Source organism: Hyperolius riggenbachi, chromosome 1 (genome assembly GCF_040937935.1).
Source record: "Hyperolius riggenbachi isolate aHypRig1 chromosome 1, aHypRig1.pri, whole genome shotgun sequence".
NCBI lineage: Eukaryota > Metazoa > Chordata > Amphibia > Anura > Hyperoliidae > Hyperolius > Hyperolius riggenbachi.
Window position 1 is genome coordinate 473,338,637 of NC_090646.1, and position 26,119 is coordinate 473,364,755.

Here is a 26,119-nt window from a genome sequence, read left to right on the forward strand (position 1 = left end):
TTGAAGATGTTGAAGGAGGGGGCTGTCCTAATGGGTGGAGGTAGGGAGTTCCATAGTGTTGGAGCAGCTCTTGAGAAGTCCTGGAGGCGTGCATGGGACTGGGTGATTCGGGGGGCGGTTAGGCGAAGTTCATTGGAAGAGCGGAGTGAGCGGCTAGGTGTGTACCTCTGAGTAAGATCGGAAATGTAGGTTGGACAGGTTAGAGGAGTTAGAGTCAGAGTCGGAGCAATTTTGGGTACCTGGAGTCGGAGTTGGAGTCGGTGGTTTCATAACTGAGGAGTCGGAGGATTTTTGTACCAAATTCTCAGTTCTGGTAAGTATTAGACTTAGGAGTCGGAGTTGAGAAGTCAGAGCCATTTTAGGTAGCTGGAGTCGGAGTTGGAGTCGGTGGTTTCAAAAACTGAGGAGTCTGAGTTGGAGTAGGATGATTTTTGTACCGACTCCAAAGCCCTGGCAGAATGTGTGGAACATTTGTTCCAACTATTACCAAAACACTTCTGTGTACATGCCTTTACATTTCCATGGCTGATTTGTAGACAGAAAGTGCCATATTCATGCAATAAACTACAATCATGTTTAAACTTTTCAGCAGTATTGAGTGTTGACATTTCTACATAATTTTGTATCATTTGGGAAGATGAAACATAAACATAGGTATTACCTGAAACTCCAGTTTTCATTCCCTAACCTATTAACAGTAGAGCAGGCCCCACCTGCTAAATTATGATCTTTCTTGTAAGAAAAACGTTTTTGTGGGTGAGTGCCAGAGCGGTCTGCTGCAGTGATAGCACACACCCTGATACAAGTACATAGGAGACAGACCACAATAAATGCAATGTGCAAACCCAACTTGCGCAATTTTTTTCAGGCAGCAGATACTTTGCCATGCATCCAGAGTGGTACAGCATATCCTTACTATTCAGATACTCTTCACACCACCTTAGCAGACTAGAGTATGAAATAAGTTTTTTTTATTAAGAATAAATATCCAAATATTTTAGCACAGGGACTGACCAATTAGAATGGAAATTAGGAGAAAGTTTACCTACAAATTGTCCAGACCTGTTTTGGCATATTGCCCACATATTTTTAATATTGCGCACTTTTTACTACAAAATAGCTGTTCAAAACAGAGAAAAGTAGCTAAATTACACCTGTGTCACAAAATTAACTATTAAGTAAAATATTTACATGTTTGTATGTATAAAAGGAATGCTAATAAGTAGTTTCTTGCTCTCTGTTTTCTTATATTGCGGCATGTAGTTTTTGCGGCCTGGGACCCACTGGCGGTGCTTTGTGATGGACCGCAAAGCATTTGTGATTTCCAAAATTATGAAAGTCCGCAATTTTTACTGCTTTTCCCAGAGATATCACGATTTTGTTCTGCATCCACTGATGTGATTGCTCTGGGAGTGATCTTAAAATGCTGCATGCGATTTCTGAAAGTGGAACCACCCAATAGTGTTCCACTGTTGCAGAGCTTTACAAATGGTAAGCACTGCAAAATCACTCCCAGTGGATTCCAGGCCTGATTCACAAAGTGGTGCTTACAGTTAGCACGCTGGTGAAAAGCCCTTTATCACGCCTAAACTCAGTTTAGGCGTGATAAGTTTAGGCGTGATAAGTTTAGGCGTGATAAGTTTAGGCGTGATAAGTTTAGGCGTGATAAGTTTAAGCACCAACTGGGTTAGCACCGCAGTGCACAGCTGATCAAAAGTTTTGCGCTAGCAAAGTCTGGTGCACTTCACATAGAGTTTAAAGGCGCTGCTTTGCGTGCGGGACTTTGCGCGCGAGCTAAACTTATCTAAACTTATCACGCCTAAACTGGCTTTTCACCGGCGTGGTGCAATGGTTATCATGCCTAAAGTCTCTAACTGGGTTAGCACCGATTTGTGAATCGAGCCCAATGTTTTAAAACTGATGAGTACAGCCATTCTGTGCCATTTTTTTTGCCTTCCTCAGTATATACAGTTCAAGAGAGATTGCTTGTTCCCCTGAAACATTTGTCCTACTTCTATCTGTCAATCACTGTCCTGATTATATACTCAAAATACCTGTTAGCTCTATAGGGTTTTCGATCTAAGTAAGGTAGCCCTACATCTGGCAATGATGGGCAGATTTGACCAAGAGATAAATCTCTCTCCAATCGAATCTAATCAAAGAGAGATCTGTCAGCTGCACAAACACCGCAGACTGATTCCCGATTAATTTCATGCTGAAATTGATGCAGAATCAATCCTCCTTGTGATGCTGCATCTGCTGCCCCGATGCTGCCCCCCCAATGTTAAATGTTCCCCCGGGGACCAGTGCAAGTGATACATTAGCTGTTCACGGCCTCCGCGATTCCTCCTTTCTCTATACACACACACCACATGGTTGCCTAGCAACGTGGGTGCGTGTGTGACGTCTGTCGTCACAAACGCGCGTCCTTACTAGGCAGCCATGTGGGGCGCACGTGTATGCAGAACGGATGAATCCCGTTGGAAGTGGAGGCCGCGCACGGGTAATGCATCACTTGCAGTGGGCGGACATTTAAAGGGAAGGTCCAAGCAAAATAAAAAAATGACTTTTCTGGGGCTTCTACCAGCCCCATGTAGCCATCCTGTGCCCTCGTAGTCACTCACTGCTGCTCCAGTCCCCCGCTGGTAGCTTTCCGACCTCGGAGGTCGGCGGGCCGCATTGCGTACGTTTTTACGCATTCCCGCTAGTGTAAGAACATTAACACATACATTTTTACGCATTACTGGTTCTATGCGTAAATTTTTACGCATTGAACCAGTAATGCGTAAAAATGTATGTGTTAATGTTCCTGCACTAGTGGGAATGCGTAAAAACGTATGCAATGCGGCCCGCCAACCTCCAAGGTCGGCAAGCTGCCAGCGGGGGACTGGAGCAGCAGTGAGTGACTACGAGGGCACAGGATGGCTGCATGGGGCTGGTAGAAGCCCCAGGTAAGTGAAACTCATTTTTTTATTTTGCTTGGACCTTCCCTTTAACATTAGGGGGGGCAGTGCGGGGGGCTTTCTTCGGGTTTGTTGATCGTCCTGAAAACTGCTCCCGATCGATAGCAGGATCGATTTTTCTGATTTTTTTTTTTTTGGTAACTTCCCCCAAAAAATCCCGTTATTGATCGAGAGCCAATCGGACATGCCAGAAATAATTGGTGTGATCCTAACAATTGGACGGGAAGTTGCATTGTGAGTACCAAGCATTAACCAGCTGTCACACTTCAGTCATCTCTGCAAGTAGGGTCATTTACAAAAAGCAAATATCAGCCTACATAAACCTGCAGCGGCAGATACTAAGCTCTGACAGCACTACTTAAATCAAAAATAGCAGAGATGGGATCTATTGGAACAAACTTTATTACAAATGTGCTTTAAAACCAAGACGAAGGGGATAAAATTATTCATACTTACCTGGGGCTCCCTCTAGCCCCATAACCACTGTTGCCTCCCTTGCCACCCTCCCGAGCAGTTCCGTTCGCACGTTATTGGACCCAGTAATCCTTGTTCAGTCGCGTCAGTCAGGCTTTTCTGCGCATGCCTGGCCACGCACACACTGTGTTCACGTTGCCGGGAGCGTTCTACACTTGCTCAGTACAACCTGTGCAGGTGCAGAATGCTCCCGGTGATGTGAACGCAACGGGCGCGCATGTGCAGAAGACCTATACTGATGCGACTGAACAAGGTTTACTGGGGCAATAGCAGGCGAATAGAGTCACCCGGCAAGACGGTGAGGGAGGCAACGACGGTCATGAGGCTGGGGGAAGCCCCCGGTAATAAATTGTCTTACCTCCTTCGTTTCAGGTTCTCTTTAAACTTTGCCAAAACAATTTTACCTCCTTAAAGGGAAACAGTAGTGAAAAGAATATGGGGGCTATCATATTTATTCCCTTTTAAACAATACAAGTTGCCTGGCAGCCCTGCTGATCTCTTTGGCTGCAGTCTGAATAACATCAGAAACAAGCATGCAGCTAAACCAGTCCGATCTGGCAATAATGCCAGAAACACCTGATCTGCATATGCTTGTTCAAGGGATATGGCCAGAGGTAGAGGATCAGCATAATAGCTTGGCAACTGGTATTGCTGATAAGGAAATAAATATGGCAGCCTTCATATTCCTCTCACTTCAGTTGTTCTTTATAAAAGAAGGTATTTGCAAATATTCAGCTACATGTGAGCAACAAGTTACTCCCCTAATGCATCATGTGAGTGAACAGGCAAATCAATCCTTTTTGTCTGTAAAAAAACAGAAATACACCTATACATATATAAATTACCATAAATGTAGTATGGTACTCCAAAACTATTTTGCAACATAATGTTCATTTCAAACTGCAGCCAACTATGAATTTCCCAAACTGGAATACAGTTGTTATAAGACTGCCCAGAAATTGCTGCAGGAGCAATAAGCTGCACAGTGTAGAAACCTTCGTTACTCGTTTGCCACACCTAGGCTAAACCACTGAGTAGCAGCAAATTCTGATACTCCTCTCTCCCAGTTTCTGTAGGTGCCCATTAATGATACAAACTTGATTGTAAAATCTTACTATTTCTATGTAATATGAGGGACTACCTGAAGTACCCATTAAAAGTGTATTTCCTCAACTTACCCTTCTATTACATAGAAGAATCAAGATTGTATCATTAGAGGGTCCCCTTAGAAGCAGTGTGTAATGCTTATGTTGTACATCTACAGTAAAATAATGTATTCAAGCTGAAAATGTTTTGTCATTAATACATGATCTACAGTACAGATGAAAACTGAAAATACTTTTATAAATAAAAGCATTTTTTTAAGTTACTTATACATACACATGCTCTACTCATGTAGTTCTGGTGACCTGCAATAAAGCCAATGGAAGTAATCATCTCTGTGTCTGCAGTCATCCAGGGCTTTCATTTACTGACTAGCAGTTACTTACTTTTAAAAAACAGTTCCTGAACTTCCAGCCAGCAATGCTTCCTCTTCTTCTCTCATTCAGAATAACATAACCCAGCTGTCTGTCCACAGAAGAGATGTGTGGCTGGAAGAGGACAATCTGCCCCTCACAATCAGGTTAGTCAGCAGATGCAGGCCCTGGGTGATGGAACATAAAGCATCACAAATGGGGAGAGCTGCCACTGGCTTTTGTAGCAGGATCTCTTCTGAATTTCCCAGTCTCCTGCAATTCACTTCCCCACACTACTGACCTTTGTGCACACCAAACTTCTTGTGATCCCAAATGTGATTACCACAAAAAAGATCAGGTTCTACCTGTTTAAAAATGACTTGGAGATCCTGTGCAAAAAGCAGTTCCCAAACAACTCAGAAGATGGCTATCACAGTCAAAGAAAAGTGCTCTCAGTTATCACAATTTGTTTTGTGAATGAAGAAGAACAAGTGTAGCAAGATTGGTAGAGTCATGCAACCTTTCAAACCAGGACCAGTCCAATCCAGAATATATTGCATGAATCTAGAATAAGTACATGGTCAATTTCCTTCAGGCTGCTTCTGTTTCTTGTGTAATGAAACCACTTTTGCCTCTGTATTGTGTTCACGTAAACACTGAAACCTGTATATGAATAAGTGTGCATACATGTATATCTACCTAGTATCTGTTGGCCCCAGACAGGCACATGTCTGACTGATAACAGGCTAGAAGACATCTACACCTCACTCAATGTGCTGGAAACCAATATTACGCATTAAACCATTAAAGCAACACACACGCTGCTAAAGGGTACCTAAGATTACCGAACCCGAAGTAATACATTCATTTTTGCACAAAGATGTCCAGCTACTTACACATTACCTGGTTTCATCTGCCTTCCCCAGTTTTCCAGTAGATAAGAACAGCAGACCTGGCACCAGTATGCAATTAATCCAATATTCCTTTAATCCAGCAAGTACATGCAACACATTAGGAGCATAAAGAGGTCGGCCTCTTTATGCTCCTAATGTGTTGCATGTACTTGCTGGATTAAAGGAATATTGGATTAATTGCATACTGGTGCCAGGTCTGCTGTTCTTATCTACTGGAAAATTTGAAGTGTACCTAACCTAGAGCACAGTGGATTGCAACCAAGGTCCAGCGGCTGTATCCAGTGTATTGAGTGCCAGTTTCACTACTGTATCTTCCTATTTGCCTTCCCCAGTCAGTTTGTCTGCTTCCCTAGTATCTACAACTGGAATCCTGCTTCAGATGGGCAAAGTGGATATACAGAGGCAGGCAATACCAGGTAATGTGCAAGTGTCTGCACATCCCTATATAACTTTAGGGTCACCTCAGGAATCCTTTAAAGTAATGTTCAGCGTTTAAAAAATAAAAAGTTTCACTTACCTGAGGCTTCTACAAGCCCTCTGCAGACGTTGTGTCCCACGCCGGTCCTCAAGGACCCTCCGGGCCCCGCAACAACTCGCTTTCACTTCTGCCATCTTACAAGTCCATGGCAACTGCTCCTGCATGGCTGATAGAAGCCCCAGGTAAGTGAAACTTTTTTTTTAAACCGCTGAAGATCTACTTTAAAGAGGAGCTGTCAGCCCTACTATGCCAGGATAAAAAAAAAACACACATATAAGTAGATAAATACTATCTCTACTTACATGACAGATGTATTGCACTGTCCACGATTTCATTTCAGTGAATTTTATAAAACAAACATGGAAATGCAGAGAATTCTGTTCCCTGGCAGGGGCCATCTTTAGTCCCTCCAGCGAAGCCAATCCTGAGGTCATTTCCTCCCTTACCCCCTTCCCTCCTACCCACAGCAATTGCCAGCGCTATATTAGTGACACCCCTGCATCCATGAGAACCCCCAGCCCTGCTACTATATCAGTAGTAATTCCCCCTGCAATTACCCTCAGCCCTGCAGCGTCCATCTCGTCTCCCAGCATAACAGCGCTTAGCAGGGAAGAATATATGCAGCTCCAGCACCAGAGGGGAATCTGTGTGCGCTGCATATATTCTTCCCCGCTAAGCTCTATAATGCTGCGGGCGAGCGGGGATGTTACAGAGTGGAGGGATAATGCAGGGGGAATCCCTTTGTAAATAGTAGCAGGGCCGGGGGTCCCCATGGATGCGGAGATGCCCGCTGCCCCCCGAATAAAGGGACGGAGATGCCGCCAGAGTGCAGGGAGGGGGCGGACAGTGCAGACGCGAGGCGGCCAATGAGAGAGGGACAGGCGTGAGTGACACAGGCTGCAGCCAATCAGGCTAAACTAGCTGTGTCTGGGGAGAAAAGCAAAAGAGAACTCCCTCCCGCCCCAGCCTGCACTGCATCTTCTGTTATGCGGCCTCTTGCTGCGTCCTTTAGAGCTGGGGACATGAGGATTTATCTACGATTAAAGAAAAGTAAGATTTGTAAGTTAGGCATTGCCTTTTTAGCATCCATTGTATCTGTATTACAGATAGAAATAGGGAATTGATTTTTGTTTTTAAGCCTAACAGTTACTCTTTAAAGAGACTCCGTAACAAAAATTGCATCCTGTTTTTTATCATCCTACAAGTTCCAAAAGCTATTCTAATGTGTTCTGGCTTACTGCAGCACTTTCTACTATAACAGTCTCTGTAATAAATCAATGTATCTTTCCCCTGTCAGACTTGTCAGCCTGTGTCTGGAAGGCTGCCAAGTTCTTCAGTGTTGTGGTTCTGCTATGAACTCCCCCTTCCAGGCCCCTCTATGCACACTACCTGTGTATTATTTAGATTATGGCAGCTTCTCTCTTCTCTCTTATCTTTTACAAGCTGGATAAATCGTCCTCTGAGCTGGCTGGGCTTTCACATACTGAAGAATTACATACAGGCAGAGCTGTCTGCACTCTGCAGGAAGAAACAGCCTGACACTTCAGTGGAAGATAGCTGCAGGGGGAAAGAAACACACAAATGATCTCTTGAGATTCAAAAGGAAAGCTGTATACAGCCTGCTTGTGTATGGATGTATTTTCTATGTGTGGACATACTGTACATCAACCTACTTCCTGTTTTGGTGGCCATTTTGTTTGTTTATAAACAAACTTTTAAAAACTGTTTTTAACCACTTTTAATGCGGCGAGGAGCGGCGAAATTGTGTCAGAGGGTAGTGGGAGATGTCCCCTAATGCACTGGTATGTTTACTTTTGTGCGATTTTAACAATACAGATTCTCTTTAAGTACTTATTTTTAGTGATGAAACAAACAGCCCTACAGTACAGAGACAATGGCAGCTCATACATTCATAGACTGCCACCTGATGTGGCAAAAGGATTGATTCCTCTCTGAAAGGAACTAATTCAGAAAGTAATCAATTCCTACCACACACTGCACATCAATTTTCAATAGATTCCAGCAGGGATTTTATTGAGAATCAGTGAAACTGCAGGGTGCAACACTATAGGCATCCATCCACCGCTGCTCCTGCCCCGTCCCCAATCAAGCTAGAGGTTTCGTCCTTTTTGATCGATACTTTCGATTCATCAGCAGTCAAAATCGAAAGTCGATGGACTGCACACACTAAATTGTTGTCTGAGGTGGTCTTTAACTAGCATGTGTATGTAGCTGTACGTTTATGTAGAAAAGCAGTTCAGTAGCATTTGTGCCATGCCTAAAACTGCTGAACCAAAGTTGCATTGTGGTTTTGCAAGTGATGCAGGTTTTATGCCGCTGTGCTTAGAAATGCACAAATGCTGTATATCCACAGCAGAACACATTGTGGTGTTCACACAGCCTGCATGTGATACATTCCTCCCACTGCTGATATACGCAGACTAGGGATGATCCGCACTGGCTGCGTTTGTGTTTTTTTATTGAGATTCACAAGAAACATCAATCTCCACGATTCTCATTCAAGTGAATAAGAAATGCGCTTTATGCTGCCACCGTGGTTCAATTAAACATAAATATACACATTAAAGTTGTTCCTTTACATAAATAAGCACAACACAAACCCAATGCACCAGTGGGGCTTATGTTGGCCAAGCTTTGCATTGTATTACGATTGAAAGGAGAAACTCTATTCATTGCTTTAACAGCACATCTTCCACTGAATTCAGTCAGCTGAACCAGGGCCAATAGCACAGTTTCTGCTGTATAATATCTATATGGGCACATCTACTGACACTAGTCCCAACCGTCTGCTGATCAAATCTGTGAATGTATTGCCAACTTAAAGTGGATTTTTAAGTCCCTTGATCTAAACTGAATGGATAGCAGAGCAGCATCAGGGCAGATGCACTGTCCCCAAAGCAATGCCATCACTGATCTTATGTTTAAGCTGGCCAATCCATGGCCTCCGCAACATAAAAGAAAGCAAAGAAGTCACTTAGCACATCTCACTGGGGATTAGGTGGGAGTCAGGGCTGGCCTCAGGTCTCACACAATGCTCAACTTTGGCATATAGCAGCACTGAGGCATAGTGGTTAGCGCTCTCGCCTTGCAGCGCTGGGTCCCCAGTTCAAATCCCAGCCTGGTGAACATCTGCAAGGAGTTTGTATGTTCTCTCCGTGTTTGTGTGGGTTTCCTCCGGGCACTCCGGTTTCCTCCCACATCCCAAAAACATACACATAAGTTAATTGGCGTCCCCTCTAAATTGGCCCTAGACAACAATACATACACTACACACAATATAGACATATGACTATAGTAGGGACTAGATTGTGAGCTCCTTTGAGGGACAGTTAGTAAGACTATATATACTCTGTACAGCGCTGCGGAAGATGTCGGCCCTATATAAATACTAAATTATAATAATAATAGCACCCGTGCCCGAAACTGATACACAATCATTAAACGCTCCCATACCGAGCTAATTAAAATCCACGCCCTGTTTGGGACCTGTTATCCCAATTACCGCATAGCACGCTACCACAGATCGCACCGCTGCAGCCCACTCACCCTGCTGGAGGTATGACAGCAGAGCTTCGTGAGCTGGTCAGGAGCCGATTTCATTAGCTCCTGACCCTGTGAGCACTGTGAGCCAATTAGCTCAAAGATCACAGAGTCAATTTGCCAGGGAAGACACATGGCAGATTGCTAAGTGACACCGCGGGGCAGCTAAACTTTTTGCAAACTTTGCTATGGCCTGTTATTATAAAAAGAGTTAGGGCTGCAAAGCAGGGAACATCTTAGAAGTACATTAGTCACCACATACTGCAGCTAACTTACAAACAATATGGGCATAGACTAGAGTAATACTTGTTAATGTACAGATTTGAAGAAAATCAATAATACAAGTACCGATATACTGCATTCCCGGTTTAAAACACATTATAAAGCATTATAAACACACTTAACAGAAGTACACTGACATTTTAACTCACCAAAATCTGCTAGAAGATGACAATCCGAAATCTGTACTAACATCTGCACAATGAATGTGTGAAAGCTTATTAACTTAGCCATATGTTTCTGGATTTATGGCTAATTCTAGTCCACTGAGAATAATTATACAAACTCCTTCCAGATAGTACAGTAGTATCTGTGAATGCAATATGAGATCCCAGATAGATTTCCATAGTATATTTCTAAGATATACAGGAATTATTACAAATGATTTGGAGCAAGTTAGCCTTTTTGCTGTATTGTGGTGAAGGGTGGTCCAGTTCTAAACTTCCAATGCTATCTACGGTAATTGCTTGCTGAGTGTAGTGTAGAGGATGCATGTAAAGGTGCGTACACACCTTCTACTCATGTTGCCCGTCGGAGGGCCGGCCTGTACAGACGTGAATCAGCTGTCAAGTTGACAATGCTGCATGCATGAGGTCACATGGCGGGTGTGCCTGGAGGGTGTCCAGGGGCCTGGCTGACACCTCATCTGACCATGTTTCCCACATCTTCTCACCAAACAGGCCAAGAGGAGAGCAGGAGGAGGCAGAGCTGGTAACTTTGCATAATTCCCCATCCCATTTCACCTTATGTCATCTCTACCAAAATCAGTATTATAAGAAGTTGTTACTTCTTATTTGCGTTATTCTGATTGCTTCACAGCTGACATCTACTCTAGTGGAAAACAAAAGTTGTGCAAGATCCCTGTTCATTTCAACATTAGCACTAGGTCATATTGGCAACTTCTTTTGCCAACTGGCAGAGAATAAATCAGTAAACTGTTTTCAAATGCTTGCAGTATTAAACTGCCCTCACCAAATGTAAACAATGAAACTAACCTGTTCATTACAGTCTATGTTGATGTTTTGTATATCTAATCCAGAGAGACCTAGTGACTTGAGTTATGCACTGAAATCTCAGGGTTTGACGACCCACTGTATGCAAACCTACCACTGCACTTACATTGTCTTCTTTACCAATAAGGGCTTTCCTGGGGGCTCTAAAATGTGGCTGACATAGAATGGAATTCAGACTTTAGACCTAGCTGCAGGCCCACCTAAGCCCCATGTGACTGCAGACCAGCCTCTGCACTGGAGGAAAAGTCTGTGTGATGGGGCAGCAGGGAAGGAGATACCAGAAGGTTCAACCAGAAAAAATGTACGTGTTACACCACTAACGCGTAAAAATGTATGTGTTCATGTTCCTGCACTAGCGGGAATGCGTAAAAATGTACGCAATGCGGCCCGCTGACCCCCGAGGTTGGCAAAAGCAAAACTAGCTGGCAGCTAGGGACTGGAGCACCAGTGAGTGACTACGAGGGCACAGGGTGGCTGCATGGGGCTGGTAGAAGCCCCAGGTAAGGAAAACTCATTTTTTTTTTGGCTGGGCGTTTCCTTCAAGTCTGAATAAAAAAATGAGTTGAACTTACTTGGGGCATTTTACAGCACCCTGGAGTCCTCCTGTGCCCACAACGCCGGTCCAAGCCCCTCTGGCCTGCAGCGTCGACTCCCACAAAAATGGCCGGTCGCTGCCAGTCAGCGGCTGCTACCCATGTCTGGCCCCAAGTCCCGTACATCCCGATCGTGTTTCCACAGCTGGGGGCACAATAGCGTTTTTTGCGTACTGCACATGCGCAGAATGCTCCCGACCGCTGGAGCGCGATGAGGAGGCGTGTGGCTGGCCACCAGCTTAGCGGGGATGGGAAGGGGTGGGGGGGTTCGCTGTTGCCGACTGGAAGGACTTGGACCAGCATTGTGGGCACAAGTGGACTCCAGGGGGCTATAAGAAGCCCCAGGTAAGTTCAACTCATTTTTTAAATTACACTACAGATTTCCTTTAATGTAACAACACATTTTTAAACCTCTATCCGAAAGAAAAAGATAATGTATGTTTACAATATAAAACCATATTGGCCACTATATCACTGGTCTACAATAGTAAACCCAGAATCCTGGAGTTTACACCTTACCCGAGTGTCGGGTGCTGGTCTACAATAGTCCCTAGAAAATGTCTTCTATACAGAAAATACATAGCATTCAGTCTTATTATAGTGGACTACTACCGCCTGGGCCCATGGGGCTGAGATTTACCGTATATCTTTGATAAAGTCACTTGTTTACTTGAGGAGCGAAATGACATTATCACAGCCTCTCTGCTGAAATACTGAAATGATGTGTTCTTTTCTGTTTGGAAAAACATTTGTACCTTCCATAGATGTAATTTGTTTTTAGTTATTCATTAATAGGAACAGATTTTACAGGTCAAAGTAAACCTGATGTGTAATTTAATTTGTTTAATTAAACGTGTCCCAAAGAGCTTGTTAAAAGTGAGCCTAAACCACCTTTATTTCATTGTCATAAGTATTACCGTCCCACAGAAAAAATCCCATCCAGTGGGGAGCGGGAACTGGGACATTCCTCCTTGCATTTGTGCAGAAGGCTCCCCACCCACTTATCCCTTCTTGCTAAGAAAGGTGGGTGTGACTCCATGCCACTGGTTGGCCGTGGATGGGAGGGCTGCCACGGTAAAGCTGAACTTTCTGTTTGTGGTCAGGTTGCATGCAGATTTTTACCGTGTGTCCATTTGCAATAATAAATCTAAGGCGGCTTAGAAGAGCTTTTAACTATCTCTCCAAACCATGTTTTCAAAGTCTCCAAAGCATGTTTAATTAAACAAATTACATTCCACTTCCGGAACACTCAAAGTGGGTGTAAGTCCTGGGCATCTGTGACCACAGATCTCTGAGATTCACTGCATTAGAGTAGAAAATATAATAATGGAGACAAAGAAATAAGTATACTGAATATCTGTACTCTACAATGCAAATGTGCATAAAAATAGATTATAGAAGAAGCCCAGAATAACGGTGAACAACTGTACATGGCTATGATATGTGGGACCACACAGGCCTCCATAAATATATCATCAAAAAGAGGGGAGCCAGTGCACACCTAACTAATGTCACCTTCCTCTGCCCCCATGAGACACAATGGAGTAGGCACCATCACACTTATCAGGCACTGGTTTACAATGAATGCGCTGGATCAGTATTATTTTTTCAGTGGAATGACAAGGCATCCACTGCATGCAGTGTATTGTGCGCTACGACAGACACGTAACCATCACACTGAATGGCACAACATTTTAATAATTCCAGTATTTGTATATTTTCTCCTGTCAGACTCAAAGCACTTGTAAGGCAGCCACTAGGGTGTGCTCAGTAAGCAGTAGCAGTGTTGGGGAGTGTAGCCCAAAGAACTCCTTACTGAATAGGTGCTGGTTTACTGAATATGACAGGGCAAGAATTAAACCTAGGTCTCCTAAGTAGGAGGCAGAGCCCTGACTTAGAAGAGGCGGCAACAGAGATGCAGGAGTAGTGCCTTGAGTGTAAGCCAGCCCTAATGCTACCATTTTTTGAGTAGGAAAGAGAAGGAGGATGTGACACACACACCTCAGACTGAAGCATTTTCAATACCCTGGAGCAGCAGCACTCCAACTTTTTAAACCGCAGGTTCCACATTCTTGACATGGCCTAGACTATGCATGAAATCATACAATCAGAGATAACATTAACTGATTGCACCAGGGTTAACTACACCTATTCACATAAAACATGTCCTACATGGAATAAACCATGTATTATATGGTATGTGCATCCACCATGTTCCCCAAATAAAAAGAGCACATATCATGCCCCACTATATAACAAGTATGCAGATACTTCCACATAACAAGTATGCAGATATCACATAACAAATATGCATATAATCTCCACAAAACAACTGTGCTGGTGTTATATCTCCCACATAATAAAAGTTCTCCACATGACAAGTGCAAATATGTCCCACATGTAACAAGTGCATATACTATGCAGCCCACATGACAATCTAATATTTATAGCTTCCACATAACCATAGTGCAGACAGTGTGCGCATCATGTCCTCCACATAGCAAGTACATGTATCACATCCCTAACATAACAAGTAAAGGTATCCTGTCCCCGACAGAAAAAGTGCAGATATCATGCCCCATCAGATGAAGGACAGATATATTGTTTTTCAGATATCATGTCCCCAAAATAACAAGTGCATATACCATGTCGGCTACATAACAAGTGGGCAGATATCCTGATCCCACAGGGTAAGTTCATGTTACATGTCCCCTACACAACAACAGCATATATCATGTCCCCTACATAACGTGCGCAGATATCCTGATCCCATGGGACAAGTGCCTGTATCATGCCCCCAACATAACAAATGCATATATAATGTCCCCTACATAACAAGTGTGCAGATATCCTGATCCCACGGGACAAGTGCATGTATCATGTCCCCAACATAACAAGTGTGCATATATAATGTCCCCTACATAACATGTGTGCAGATATTCTGATCCCACAGGACAAGTGCCTGTATCATGTCCCCAACATAACAAATGCATATATATTGTCCCCTACATAACATGTGTGCACATATCCTGATCCCACAGGACAAGTGCCTGTATAATGTCCCCAACATAAGTGCATATATAATGTCCCCTACATAACATGTGTGCAGATATCCTGATCCCACAGGACAAGTGCATGTATCATGCCCCCAACATAACAAGTGCATATATAATGTCCCCTACATAACAAGTGTGCAGATATCCTGATCCCACAAGGCAAGGGCATGTATCATGCCCCCAATATAACAAGTGTGCATATATAATGTACCCTTAATAACATGTGTGCAGATATCCTGATCCCACGGGACAAGTGCATGTATAATGTCCCCCACATAACATGTGTGCAGATATTCTGATCCCACAGGACAAGTGCACGTATCAAGCACCAAACATAACAACTGCATATATAATGTCCCCTACGTAAGAAGTGTGCAGATATCCTGATCCCACAGGACAAGTACACGTATCATGTCCTCAACATCCAAGTGTGCAGATATCCTGATCCCACAGGGCAAGTGTAGATATCATGTCCCCTACACAACAAGTGTGCAGATAACATGTCCACCACAGAACTAGTGTACCATAGATATCACAACCTTTACATAACGAGAGCAGATATGTATCTCATGGAACAAGATAGAAAGTGCGTTCTACATTTCAGAATACATTTGTACAAGCATAAAAAAATTAAAGTTCATATATATGACAATTAGGGATGGGGGGGAGGCAGGCATAAAATCTGGCTGGACAAAACAATAAAACAGGTGAATGAAATTGACTGTTTTGAGGACCCCAATGGAAAGGTAGCACATAACAAGGTAAAGCACTGACATTGTTAAAGCAGGACAGTGAAATAATCCACTCTGTATATAATACTCATTACATGTCTTGTTGCATTATCCCTATATGTCTCCTGACATGAGATTAGTTCATGACCTTGACTCACAATGTCAAATTTGCCAGGAATGTAAGAAACTATGTACTGAACATTGTAGGAGATCAATGCTACAAAATGTAAAGCCTGCTACATAATATGAGATCAAACTATTCATTCATCTATACCCTGTTGTAATTATTTGTTTTCCGCCTTACACCACTTGATTTTAGATTTCAAAAACAAACAGAATTTCCTGGTCAACGTTCAATCAATAAAATGCTCAAACATCAATTTTTTTAAATAGATTTTTGCTAACTTTTTTTCCCCCATGTTTATCAAATCTAAAGTTTAAGCGATTAACAATATAAGTGTTTGGTCTGCTGAAAAGCTAGACTGGCACAAGTATATCCTAGGCTTCACTGAGCCTTCTTATTGACTAAGTAAACGTGTTACATTGGTTACTGATGTTAACTGTAAAAAGCAACTCCACAAAAAACCTTTTTAGTAAATCCAGCCTTGTTCTCTATGGAGCCCAGCAGACATAGGTTTACTAGTTGTCTGCACCGCAGTTTCCAATAAACATTTCCTAATTCCCATCTATTAGCAGTGCAGCTGAGCTCACCATTCACAATGCTGTATACAACCGCCCAATCTGTATACAACCGCCTATGGGCGGTTGTATACAGAAATTGACATGGCATGAAACAGATTACATAACTTTGCTTAGATTTAAATTTTATCCTTCAATGGACATGAAATAAGGCCAATCTAATGGAAAAGGAAAATAATAGTTGCAAAAAGCAGCTGCTACAATCATTCAGTGGCCGGCTCATATATAAAATACAGGTCCATGGAATTATCTAGTGGGAATGGTCTACAATTGGTGAAACTCAATTTCCAGCTACAGAAAAAAAGTATTTCCCGGCCTTCCCAGCCACAGTGCGTTACAGAACTTAGAGCTTTTGAATGAAGCTGATCCCCTGGTCACAGGAGATATGACCCACTCATCTAACATTTCTCCTTATACCACATAAGACAGGAAATGAATGTCACTTATCACATGACCACGCAATCAAGGGATTACAAATCCACTGCAAGATCATGAGTCACTTTCAGTTCCATCCATGGTAGCCAAGAAACAGAAGTGAAATACCATGTGTATGAGCATGGGGCATGTGAAAATCACCCACTTTTCACAGCAGTATATGGGGCTTTTTCCTGCTGTGACAATGTTAAATGTTCAGATGCATCAAAGGGACTTTCTAACATATTTGAAAGAGAACTCTCCTGTTACTTTAGCCTAATGCTGGGCATACACCATTAGTTTCTGCCTCTCGATTCTCCCGTTCGATCATTTCGCCGCTCGATTCTGCAGTTGATTCTCTTATCTTTCGCTCGTTTTTCTTATCTTTTTCCATTCACTTCTATCACAAGTCGAGCGGCAAAACGATCGAGCGGGAGATCGGACATGTCGAAAATTATCTATCGAGCCATCCATCGGCTGAGGCGGTAGATAACGACCGACCATCTCTGCAGGTAATCAGACATGAATACAGTAGCCCCTGACCAGCGTCTGTCGCTTGGCCAGCGATCCGCCAGACGGATCAACTCAGCCAAGCGACAGCCGATACCTTTGTGGGCGTCGATCACCCAGCTCACCACGTAACATCATATCGGCGCTGTCCCGTTGGCCCTCCACCCCCCAGCATAGAAACAGAGCGCGTTGTTACCTGTACAGCTGACCCTGTGTGTGTACTGCCTCGGCCTGGCAGTATTGTCAAAGGGACCATCAGCCGACATCAATCAAGGCTGTGTACGGGCCTTCCAAGTTCCAACTGACTTTCAAGTAAGTTTCCACGGGTAAACAGTCATTGGTTGCTTTCATGTACACAATCCACCAAGTGCAGAACCAATCAATACTTACTAGAGCATCTTATTGGAAAACGGCTGTTTATTAAGTGTTGTGCAAAAGAACGCCTGAACCAATCCAATCATTTTTCACACTGGCTTGAGTGTACCAGCACTAAAACAAACATATTTTCTTTTTCAAATATACCAGTTCGGATGTTTGCAAGGCAAAGCATCATTCGTTATAGATGGCTAAGCTAAGCCATGGGCCATTTCCAACCAATGCGATATTTCATATGTTGAAAAAAAAAATGACAGCAAGTTGCTCTTACCTGGATACAGTGCACGTTTGTGCACTGAATTGCATTGCACAGATGTAAAAAAAATGTGTTTGTTTACAAAAGTGTGGCGTTCAGGAAGCCTCACATGACAAGACCAGTCCACACAATTTTAAGTGGCAACAGGCAAGCTGCTATCTACCATTCTTCCTACTTGCCCTCTACTACTTCGCCCACAAGTGGCAATGGCTCCATGGCCCACCAAAACCTATACATAAATGCTTGGGAGAAGGCCATGATATTCCAACTGACCTCTACAGTGCCACTCCGCTAATGTGTGTACTGGTCCTGCGGTTTCCATTACTGCTCCCACAGTACAATTTTGAGGGTGGTAAAACATATGCAACATTTAGCCTAATTGAGGACTGACTGAGGAACATTTTGTTTAAATGAAGGGCCCTTTCACACTGAGCAAGTTGCGTTGTAATGACACCAAAACACATCCTAAAGTCACATACAGTACAAAGTATGCCTTACTGCCACTGTAAATGCACACGTTACCCTGTTACACACCCACCGCAATTAATGGGAAATAGGAAACTCATTGCATTGTTTGGCGGTGATATTGTCAGTTGCAATGCATTGCACTGCAATGGACGCAGTGTAAAAGGGCATTACCGGTACTTCCTTGCTTCTCCCTAGCAGTTAAGCAATGTCATACTACATAGCATGCATTGCAGAGGATATTTTGAGAGCTATTTGGAGAGGGTAACCCACCATGATCTCTGGTGAAGGCTGAGCCTGGCTGGTGTGTTGTTACTGGTACACGTGGGGACAGTGCACAGATAGGAGGGGATGTTTATGTGTGGCTCCAGCAGTGTGGGAGGGGCTATGCTGCTTCTGGAGGGTGTCCGTGTATTTTGGGGAGGGGGTGTTTTTATCACTGTGCATTACATTTGGAGAGATCCTAAATAACAAGAGCTGTTTTCCTGAGCAGAGAAGAGCTGTGCAGCGCATACAAAGCTCCTGGCGCTGCAGAGTGCCCCATTATCCGTGTATGGCTGCAGCATGCATTGTGCCTCCTCTGACAGCCCGCCTGACACTTGCCGAGATAAAGCTCTAGTGGGCTGAATGCAGCGTAGGGGTGACATTACACCAAAGGACAGTCCCAGCTCGCCATACAAGTGACATTCGTATCTGTGTATAAAAGAACTGGCACACATGAACATAAAAGGACATAAGAGTGTGCGCACAGCAGGCCATCTGCTCCATTCATGTCAGCATGCCCAATGACACACACACATCATACACAGGAGCCATCTGTCACATGCATCCCCAGCTAGCACACTCACAGGCACCACACCAGCCACCCAACATGTGCAGACAGGGGACTGCTCGCCCTGCACATGGCTTTCGCCTTTCAATGAGAAATGAAGGGCCCGATGGGGCTCCCTGCAGAACAGAGCTGCGCAATACAGCATGCAGCACAGCACACAGGACTCTGCCTATGGAAAACATACCACATATAATGTGTGAGAACACTTACTGCAATCTGGGGCTCGCCTTGCACACTGTCTCTCGCCTTCTCTATCCGTTCTGTACAGCTATCTGAGAGACACCCAGACAAAGGCACCTAGGCACTCCCCGATAAAGAGACAGCAGGGGGAGGAGCTGCAGGGGGAGGTCCTAGCCAGAGACTGCTATGAGACTCGTGGTCGTGGTGGAGTAATAAACCATCGGACTAGTACTAGCTACTTAGCTAGTGTCTCCGCTGAAAGCCAGGAGGGAGAGACAGCCTGCCTGCTGAAAGGATGGGAATACACAAGCAGAATAGTTAGCAGTCATTCAAGCTCTGAAAAACAGCTCTGAGGCAACGACAGGCAGCAAGGGTGCCAGTCAGGAATGCAAATGAGGGCTGCACCACAGAAAGCCAGTGGTGCGAAATGGGACAAAAACAACTACCGAAACCTTAGGAAATCTTAGCCCATAGCAAGGGGAGCAAAGTGTAAATATAGCAATACAATTAAAATAGCCTGCATTGGAGCTAAAACCCTTTTTAGGAGGCAGCACCCCTTTATGTCCTCAAATTATATTCCAAATACTGTAGTTTGTGTTAGAACTAATTAGTCAAAAGATATTGAACATTAATTGCTTGCTTCTCTAATTGCATGGGTGTAGCTGGGTAATCTTAATTCTAGATGAACAGGTCTGAATCTGAACATTTAGGCCCGGTTCACATTAGCGGTGGCCGTCCGGAATCGCCGTGCCGGAGCCGGACCGCTTGCAGAACGGACGGAACGGACGCACGGCAATAGCAATGAAAGCCTATGCGTCCGTTCACATGCGTCCGTTCTGCCGGACCGGAGCCGGATCCGGACTCCGGCGTCCGTTCCAACATGCGCTATTTTTTGGTCCGGCTCCTCCGGCAGCCGTATCCGGAGCGGAGCCGGACTGCACCATCCGGCCAATACAAAGCAATGAGAGCCGGAGAGCGCACAACACACTGGCTACAAAAACCGGACGTTCTACCCCACTTCCTATGCATTTTCGATGGGGACCACATGGGCCCAGCGTTCAAAGAGTGGGGCAGCAGCGATTTCATGCTGGAGCTCGTTTTGGCAGCAACATGTCTGATGTCTGATAACGAGGAGGCGAACAACAGGAAGGAGAGAATTCCCAGGTTTACGAGTAAAAAATGCCTGGATCCATGGTCCCAACTGCAGTCTCTGTATCCACGGATGGTCTCCACACGTCCACCTGTCTCCAACAATGACCCCAGACCCTTCTGCTGACCTCCCAGACCCCAGGTATTTACAGGATGTTATCTCCTTAAGAAACCGGATCCGGACCGCAACCGTGTTCACACCGCATGGAAACCGGATGCAAACGGACCGGATCCGGATAGGAACCGTACGGATCCGGTCCGGCTCCGGTGCGGTCCGGACATCCGGTGCGGTTTTGACAAAACCGCAAGTGTGAACGGGGCCTTAACTGGAATAAAAGTGGTGTCTGTGGTAGAAGGAGTTTGAGAAAATTATTTTACATTTGATGCAAAGTAGACATGTATGACCTTTTCAGCAAAACAATTCCCAGACATATTTAAGTAATATCACAGGCGTAACAGCTACTGCGAAAACATAATTTAATCTCAATGCCACTACTAAATAACCATAGAGAGAAGATTTACTGCCAGATCACATGTGATTGCAGTCTTTATGACACCAGAAAGCGTCCACAGCGACAGGTTCCATAGAGAATCTTGTACATGTGACATACAAGATTTTGGCGAAGGAGCATGAAACGTTAGATATGTATACACTTTAAATTTCTGTTGCCTGAAATGAGTATTTGTGATAGTTTCAGCTGATAGTTTAACAATTACAGTACAAACATACCTGTTGTATGGACAGAGAGGGGGAGGAGAAGAGAACTTTAATGCTGGGAATACACCATGAGATTTTTTTTCGAATTCTATGAGAAATCGACCAGAAAAAAGATCGAAAATAAGATCGGACCTGCCGGAAATTATCTATCGAATCATCTATCTACCAAAAAATCTCACGGTGTATTCCCAGCATATCAGAAGTTCCTGCAAGAACAATAGTGGTTAGTTTTGGCGGTATTATCTTCATGTCAATGCTATTTGCCTGTTGCTGGTATCATCTGCTTGTTGCTTTTAATGTCTGCCTATTGTTGATAAAATATAGATGTTGCAGCTAAATAACTGCCTGTTATTGGTATTTTCTGTTTGACTTTGGTAATATCTGTTTGACATTATAGATAATATCTACCTGTTTTTTCGTAATATTTGCACATTAATTGGAATTTTCCTGTTGAACTTGGTTAGTAAATGATCTATTTCCTGTGTGTTTTTTCCAGTAACAAGTGGCCTCTTTTTCCTTGGAAGGATGTGTGACACTGCTGCCTAAAGAATACTGATGAATAAAGTATGGGAAAAACAAGTGTGGCACTTAAATACAGTATAACCTACATCAACCTGGGATCATTATTTTCTGACCAGGGGTGTTTCTTATCTTTTGGGGCGCCATCAATGATTGTGGTGTGAGGAGGAGGATTATTTTTTTTTCTGCTCTGATAGCTATTTGGTCTAGACACTGCCCTACATGTACAAGATGAAGCAATAGTTTTTGGGGCATAGGGGCCTGTAGTGTCTCGGCTCCACCATGTAGACGATTGTAAATTTGGCACACCTGCTCGGCGTGAACGACAGGAGAAGCGGCAAGGATGGCGCTCGGATCAGTATTGAGTTCGGCTGCATTGGTCTCATTTCACTATGCATCACTGCACTTGTAAAGCAGAAAACAGCTGATCTTACTGCAAAATTTGTGGAATGTCAATTGACTAAGGCTGTTAACGCATGAAAAACTAAAATGAGTCATTATCGATCTGACATCTCTGAACTGCTCACTGACAGGGTTTAAATTAGACCATCTCCTCATAATAGACTCAAACAGTGGCGTACCTACCACATGGCTACAGGTGCTCACAGCACCGGGTGTAGCCAAGGCTAGGGGTGCGACTGTGGTGCTCAACCACTGTGTTCTTCCACCTGGGACCTGTTTTCATAGTTCAGGCAACATTTGGGAAAATAGCAGCAGGCAGTGCATGGGACTGTACTACTTCCTGCACTAGATGTAGCACCCCTCCCCCTTCCTGTCCCGTGGGCAATGCATCTCCTCGCTCTCTACACACAGCCTACTGTGAGTGAATGTGCAGAGCAGCAAGGTGAGAAGAGAGAATGATTGCTGTGCTGCAGCAGGGACATTAGCAGGGGAGGTGGCAGGATGTGTTTAGTGCTTCACAAGCAGCCTGTCATTAGTAGCCATGTGCACTGGCTGCTGTAATACCAGAGTGCCCTGGACTATTGATTATTTATATATTATACAAAACACACTCACCGGCGCTGGAACACTTTCCTCAAACAAGCTGCGTGACACGTAGAGGGATCCCTTAACCCCCAAATTGCATATTCTATCCACTTATAAAATACTGACACGCGCTAGGTCTAATTATTTTATTAATACCTTCAAAACTGATATTCCTTAAAATGTAATAAGCACATGCATTCAATTCAGTATCTACACACAGTCACATACATACATCCCTAGAGAGGCCTCTCTATATATTAAAAAAAGTTATAATGGATCCACATAAAATACAGTCCTAAAAAATCATTCCTGGTATCCCCTGATGCATGTAATGGGTTGTCACAAATACCCCTTTAAAGGATTTTGGTTAGTCCGTGCCAGACAGTTTATAGTCTGTATTATAGTTTAGTATAGCCAAACACTCACGGTTTCCTCTCCGCAAATATTCCACCACCTGGTCAGATCTTAATAGGATAGCAGCTTCACTCCTGCTTCAACTCCCAAACAGCTCCGTGTAGCTGTCTCCAGGGAGTTTCAATCTGCGTGCCGCTCTCCCGACTGGCGTCCTCCGTACAGCATACGTCACTTCCGTCTGTAAGTGGCAAAGGTCCGCTCGCTGTACTCCACGTCTCACAGTCTTCCGCATGCACTTCACTTGGGTGACGTCACCACTCTAGGTTGCTGGAACTCTGCTGGCGGCTGTTGCGCGCTTCCAGCACGCCGCTTCCAGGACCTATTACAGATTGTTACACGTTCTCCAAACACTTGAACTAAGCACCTCTTAGGTGCTTAGTTCAAGTGTTTGGAGAACGTGTAACAATCTGTAATAGGTCCTGGAAGCGGCGTGCTGGAAGCGCGCAACAGCCGCCAGCAGAGTTCCAGCAACCTAGAGTGGTGACGTCACCCAAGTGAAGTGCATGCGGAAGACTGTGAGACGTGGAGTACAGCGAGCGGACCTTTGCCACTTACAGACGGAAGTGACGTATGCTGTACGGAGGACGCCAGTCGGGAGAGCGGCACGCAGATTGAAACTCCCTGGAGACAGCTACACGGAGCTGTTTGGGAGTTGAAGCAGGAGTGAAGCTGCTATCCTATTAAGATCTGACCAGGTGGTGGAATATTTGCGGAGAGGAAACCGTGAGTGTTTGGCTATACTAAACTATAATACAGACTATAAACTGTCTGGCACGGACTAACCAAAATCCTTTAAAGGGGTATTTGTGACAACCCATTACATGCTCAGGGGATACCAGGAATGATTTTTTAGGACTGTATTTTATGTGGATCCATTATAACTTTTTTTAATATATAGAGAGGCCTCTCTAGGGATGTATGTATGTGACTGTGTGTAGATACTGAATTGAATGCATGTGCTTATTACATTTTAAGGAATATCAGTTTTGAAGGTATTAATAAAATAATTAGACCTAGCGCGTGTCAGTATTTTATAAGTGGATATATTGATTATTTATCCTGATCAGAGTAATTAATAATGCAGGGCAAGTCTGCTGTTGCAGAAGCCAGTGATACAGGTGCTGACAGCTGACTTCTGTAGTGAGCAGAGAAGCAAGCTCCAGGCAATTTAAATTAGCTTGATATCCTAGCTCCCCCTCCCATCCCGTTGTCTTCCTCTTTGACCCTTTGCTCATTACAGATTTTAGTGGCTTCTTTTAACAGCGTGTCCCTGCCAAACAGCACTGGTGATGTCTGCAGTCCTGATATAAGTCCTTGCTGCAATCTCTTCTCTCCCACCAGGCTGTCTGTCTTTTGCCTCTACCTCATTACACCCCCCCCCCCACACACACACACACACACACACTATGCATCCCCCTCTTTTGTATGTCCCCCTTTTCTGACTGTCCTCAGAGGAGCTCACAATCTAATCGCACCATAGTCACAGTCTAATGTCCTATTATTATTAGTATTAGTATTATTGTGTATTTCTATAGCACTCGCTGACATCTGCACCAATGTATAGAGTACAGAGTTTCATAACGGTTAGCTCTGCCTACATCCTGAGGACTCCTTTTCCTCAAAAATCCCCCTAAATTTGCAGCAACATGCTCAGCGCTCCAACCCATCAACCCTCCCATCTAAAAATTTAAACATCAGCACCGGGTGTCAAATTCCCTTGGTATGTCACTGCTCTCAAACGTCCTAGAGGGCCTGGTCCCATTAGCAACCGCAAACACTTACCGTTTTTCAATATTTTACCAATCGATTTTCCCAGCGGTTTGAAGGAATGTGCAGTATTCCTTTAAGCGCAGTCGCTCAGAAAAGCACGTTTTTTAATTTAATACAAATCGCAACACTGTATTGGAATCACCATCTAAGGATTCCACTGTCCTAGAGCTTTGACGAGGGCCGGCTAAGTGTCGTTGATCATCAAGTGCATCGAAAGTAATGCTAGTAGGACCCTGTCCTTATGCTTTTCAAAAGCATTCCATGGAAAACGATCTATATAAAGATACTGGCTGTTCTCCCTACCCTTGTTAGAATCAACTTTATTCACCAAGTTGTCACACCCAGAATTATTTGTGGTATACATGACAATTAGCATCATGCGAAACAACAACAATATGACGGTGCAAAACGGTTCAGAAAGGTGCAAAGAGATTGAAAGGCAAACATAAGACACACATTTACAGCAGTTAGAGATAGGGAAAAGCCTCCAGAGATGCTGGAAAGGGAGACCGGGAAGTTACATTTGGAAGGGGGCATGAGTTCAGGAGGAGGACTCCTTGCGGGAAAAAGGTATTTCTGTGCCTTGAGGTTTTGGTGGGAATGGTCCTGCAGCAGTGGGAATGGTCCTGCAGCAGTGGCCCGAGGGAAAGAGGTTGAAAAAATGTCTGCTGGGGTGGGAGTGGTCGAGTATTATCCTGTAGGCCTTGGACCCCATTCTAGATGTGTGGAGAAGGTCCAGTGGTAGCCTACTATGCTGGCATTGCCTTAGTGCCTTCCTTTTGGAAATAAAGTTAACCTTGAGAATCCCCCATGAGGAGATGGACTAGTGTAAAACCTTTAATTGTGTGCTTTAGAGCTGTCAGATTATAATACCTACTGTAAGTGAGTAAGAAAGTAAGTAATTTAAAGTAAATTTATTCTGGGGCAAATGTATGTATGTGCACACATGTATTTTACATATTACAGTTTATGGGTGGTTATTTTAATCTTGGCAGGTGAAAAGACCATTTTATTTATTTTTTAGTGTTTGGGAACGTGTGTCCATGTATGTGTGTCTGTGTGTGTGAGTGTAATTTGGGAAGGGTAATATCTGGTTGTGAGTTTGTGCACAAGTGTATATGTGGGAGAAAGTTTTTTACTGTAATTTTCTTACTTTGTCAAAGCGTTAGGTGTGGGTTACCAATGCATCTTCTGTGTTCAGACAGTATAGAAAACATTTATGTAAGTATGCAAGATCTATACATTTGGAACACAGATAGTAATACCCGAACCTGAGGTAAGAGATATATGGAGGATGCAATATTTATTTCCT

At 43.9% G+C, this 26,119-nt stretch overlaps 1 protein-coding gene across 3 annotated transcripts in view; it reads right to left on the minus strand.

The window, feature by feature from the left end:
• NDRG2 (NDRG family member 2) overlaps positions 1 to 26,119 on the minus strand; it is a 124,696-nt gene that overhangs the window by 68,256 nt on the left and 30,321 nt on the right. For 2 of the 3 annotated variants that reach the window (XM_068241079.1, XM_068241065.1), the window contains exon 1: positions 19,281 to 19,388. The exons of the other annotated variant lie outside the window; for it this stretch is intronic. The gene's annotated coding sequence lies outside the window, so the exon portion shown is untranslated. Of the gene's footprint in view, positions 1 to 19,280; positions 19,389 to 26,119 lie in introns of those variants that run through there. 3 annotated transcript variants of the gene reach the window in all.